This window comes from Anopheles marshallii (assembly GCF_943734725.1).
Source record: "Anopheles marshallii chromosome X unlocalized genomic scaffold, idAnoMarsDA_429_01 X_unloc_84, whole genome shotgun sequence".
NCBI classification, from domain to species: Eukaryota; Metazoa; Arthropoda; class Insecta; order Diptera; family Culicidae; genus Anopheles; species Anopheles marshallii.
Window position 1 is genome coordinate 67,501 of NW_026525936.1, and position 4,536 is coordinate 72,036.

Sequence of the window (4,536 nt, forward strand, 5' to 3'; positions counted from 1 at the left end):
AACGGGTACAATATCTGACAGAGGGGGGTTTTTGGCCCAAATTATGCATTATTAGTTTAACCTCCGTCGCAGAACCACATTTGACCAGGTCGAGAAAAAAATTTTTTCGTGACGACCTGGTCCCCCATAGTAGGGAATGAACATGACATCTTAACCATATTTGACCATTTTCAAATTTCTCGTCGCGGAATCATGACTTTACTAGTAAAATTTGTTCCGGGTAGGGACCTCCCATACAAAATTTTCATCGCTCCAAAAGTGATTTCGTTTCACTTTTCAACATTTACAAGGTCCATAAATCATGTTTTGAGACGATATGGAAAAAAAAATTTTTTGCCCGTCTCGACCAACTCGACCGATGGTGACCACAGCAGGGTGCTCCATACAAATTTTCCTTATGTGGAATTTTCAGTGTAAAATAAGGTTTCTCCAATCGATCGCGGGTTTCACTTTTCATCATTTGCTAGGTCTAACTATGATGTTTTGAGTGGTCCCGCAAAAATTTTTTCTCTTGGCCAGTCGACCCTTTCGTCCATGTCGGTGTGTTCTGCAGTAGGGTGCTCCATACAAATTTTCCTTATGTGGAATTTTTCAGTGTAAAATAAGGTTTCTCCAATCGATCGCGGGTTTCACTTTTCATCATTTGCTAGGTCTAACTATGATGTTTTGAGTGGTCCCGCAAAAATTTTTTCTTGGACCGGGCCTTCCTTCCCGGCCCTGTCGGTGTGCTCTGCAGTAGGGTGCTCCATACAAATTTTCCTTATGTGGAATTTTTCAGTGTAAAATAAGGTTTCTCCAATCGATCGCGGGTTTCACTTTTCATCATTTGCTAGGTCTAACTATGATGTTTTGAGTGGTCCCGCAAAAATTTTTTCTTGGACCGGGCCTTCCTTCCCGGCCCTGTCGGTGTGCTCTGCAGTAGGGTGCTCCATACAAATTTTCCTTATGTGGAATTTTTCAGTGTAAAATAAGGTTTCTCCAATCGATCGCGGGTTTCACTTTTCATCATTTGCTAGGTCTAACTATGATGTTTTGAGTGGTCCCGCAAAAATTTTTTCTTGGACCGGGCCTTCCTTCCCGGCCCTGTCGGTGTGCTCTGCAGTAGGGTGCTCCATACAAATTTTCCTTATGTGGAATTTTTCAGTGTAAAATAAGGTTTCTCCAATCGATCGCGGGTTTCACTTTTCATCATTTGCTAGGTCTAACTATGATGTTTTGAGTGGTCCCGCAAAAATTTTTTCTTGGACCGGGCCTTCCTTCCCGGCCCTGTCGGTGTGCTCTGCAGTAGGGTGCTCCATACAAATTTTCCTTATGTGGAATTTTTCAGTGTAAAATAAGGTTTCTCCAATCGATCGCGGGTTTCACTTTTCATCATTTGCTAGGTCTAACTATGATGTTTTGAGTGGTCCCGCAAAAATTTTTTCTTGGACCGGGCCTTCCTTCCCGGCCCTGTCGGTGTGCTCTGCAGTAGGGTGCTCCATACAAATTTTCCTTATGTGGAATTTTTCAGTGTAAAATAAGGTTTCTCCAATCGATCGCGGGTTTCACTTTTCATCATTTGCTAGGTCTAACTATGATGTTTTGAGTGGTCCCGCAAAAATTTTTTCTTGGACCGGGCCTTCCTTCCCGGCCCTGTCGGTGTGCTCTGCAGTAGGGTGCTCCATACAAATTTTCCTTATGTGGAATTTTTCAGTGTAAAATAAGGTTTCTCCAATCGATCGCGGGTTTCACTTTTCATCATTTGCTAGGTCTAACTATGATGTTTTGAGTGGTCCCGCAAAAATTTTTTCTTGGACCGGGCCTTCCTTCCCGGCCCTGTCGGTGTGCTCTGCAGTAGGGTGCTCCATACAAATTTTCCTTATGTGGAATTTTTCAGTGTAAAATAAGGTTTCTCCAATCGATCGCGGGTTTCACTTTTCATCATTTGCTAGGTCTAACTATGATGTTTTGAGTGGTCCCGCAAAAATTTTTTCTTGGACCGGGCCTTCCTTCCCGGCCCTGTCGGTGTGCTCTGCAGTAGGGTGCTCCATACAAATTTTCCTTATGTGGAATTTTTCAGTGTAAAATAAGGTTTCTCCAATCGATCGCGGGTTTCACTTTTCATCATTTGCTAGGTCTAACTATGATGTTTTGAGTGGTCCCGCAAAAATTTTTTCTTGGACCGGGCCTTCCTTCCCGGCCCTGTCGGTGTGCTCTGCAGTAGGGTGCTCCATACAAATTTTCCTTATGTGGAATTTTTCAGTGTAAAATAAGGTTTCTCCAATCGATCGCGGGTTTCACTTTTCATCATTTGCTAGGTCTAACTATGATGTTTTGAGTGGTCCCGCAAAAATTTTTTCTTGGACCGGGCCTTCCTTCCCGGCCCTGTCGGTGTGCTCTGCAGTAGGGTGCTCCATACAAATTTTCCTTATGTGGAATTTTTCAGTGTAAAATAAGGTTTCTCCAATCGATCGCGGGTTTCACTTTTCATCATTTGCTAGGTCTAACTATGATGTTTTGAGTGGTCCCGCAAAAATTTTTTCTTGGACCGGGCCTTCCTTCCCGGCCCTGTCGGTGTGCTCTGCAGTAGGGTGCTCCATACAAATTTTCCTTATGTGGAATTTTTCAGTGTAAAATAAGGTTTCTCCAATCGATCGCGGGTTTCACTTTTCATCATTTGCTAGGTCTAACTATGATGTTTTGAGTGGTCCCGCAAAAATTTTTTCTTGGACCGGGCCTTCCTTCCCGGCCCTGTCGGTGTGCTCTGCAGTAGGGTGCTCCATACAAATTTTCCTTATGTGGAATTTTTCAGTGTAAAATAAGGTTTCTCCAATCGATCGCGGGTTTCACTTTTCATCATTTGCTAGGTCTAACTATGATGTTTTGAGTGGTCCCGCAAAAATTTTTTCTTGGACCGGGCCTTCCTTCCCGGCCCTGTCGGTGTGCTCTGCAGTAGGGTGCTCCATACAAATTTTCCTTATGTGGAATTTTTCAGTGTAAAATAAGGTTTCTCCAATCGATCGCGGGTTTCACTTTTCATCATTTGCTAGGTCTAACTATGATGTTTTGAGTGGTCCCGCAAAAATTTTTTCTTGGACCGGGCCTTCCTTCCCGGCCCTGTCGGTGTGCTCTGCAGTAGGGTGCTCCATACAAATTTTCCTTATGTGGAATTTTTCAGTGTAAAATAAGGTTTCTCCAATCGATCGCGGGTTTCACTTTTCATCATTTGCTAGGTCTAACTATGATGTTTTGAGTGGTCCCGCAAAAATTTTTTCTTGGACCGGGCCTTCCTTCCCGGCCCTGTCGGTGTGCTCTGCAGTAGGGTGCTCCATACAAATTTTCCTTATGTGGAATTTTTCAGTGTAAAATAAGGTTTCTCCAATCGATCGCGGGTTTCACTTTTCATCATTTGCTAGGTCTAACTATGATGTTTTGAGTGGTCCCGCAAAAATTTTTTCTTGGACCGGGCCTTCCTTCCCGGCCCTGTCGGTGTGCTCTGCAGTAGGGTGCTCCATACAAATTTTCCTTATGTGGAATTTTTCAGTGTAAAATAAGGTTTCTCCAATCGATCGCGGGTTTCACTTTTCATCATTTGCTAGGTCTAACTATGATGTTTTGAGTGGTCCCGCAAAAATTTTTTCTTGGACCGGGCCTTCCTTCCCGGCCCTGTCGGTGTGCTCTGCAGTAGGGTGCTCCATACAAATTTTCCTTATGTGGAATTTTTCAGTGTAAAATAAGGTTTCTCCAATCGATCGCGGGTTTCACTTTTCATCATTTGCTAGGTCTAACTATGATGTTTTGAGTGGTCCCGCAAAAATTTTTTCTCTTAGCCAGTCGACCCTTTCGTCCATGTCGGTGTGTTCTGCAGTAGGGTGCTCCAACCAAGTTTTCCTAATGAAAGTTTTTCGTGGTTTCGTGTTAGTTAAAAACTCCGGAACTTGGCTTATTTTCACCATAATTTCCACATATGGTGACCAACTCAATAAACGTTTTGTGCGTATCCTATGGACATTTTTTCGCGTTCAACTTGGTGAACTAGGGTTGTATTCCCGAAGGGTAAAAAAATCTGGACTTAGCCAAATTTTGAAATCTCCAACCAATCTTGGCCTGTTAGATTATCTTGGTTGGGTTGCTATGGGCCGGTACGGCCTACTTGATAGGCAATGTTTCAACTCTTGGGCGCTTTCGTGGTTGCTAAGCACTGTCCATGGCCTTCTTGATAGAAATGGCTTATGGTGGCCATGGACTTAGCAACATTTTGAAGTCTCCAACCAATCTTGGCCTGTTAGATTATCTTGGTTGGTTTGCTATGGGCTGGTACGGCCTACTTGATAGGCAATGTTTCAACTCTTGGAAGCTTTCGTGGTTGCTAAGCACTGTCCATGGCCTTCTAGATAGAAATGGCTTATGGTGGCCATGGACTTAGCAAAATTTTGAATTCTCCAACCAATCTTGGCCTGTTAGAGTATCTTGGTTGGGTTGCTATGGGCTGCTACGGCCTACTTGATAGGCAATGTTTCAACTCTTGGAAGCTTTCGTGGTTGCTAAGCACTGTCC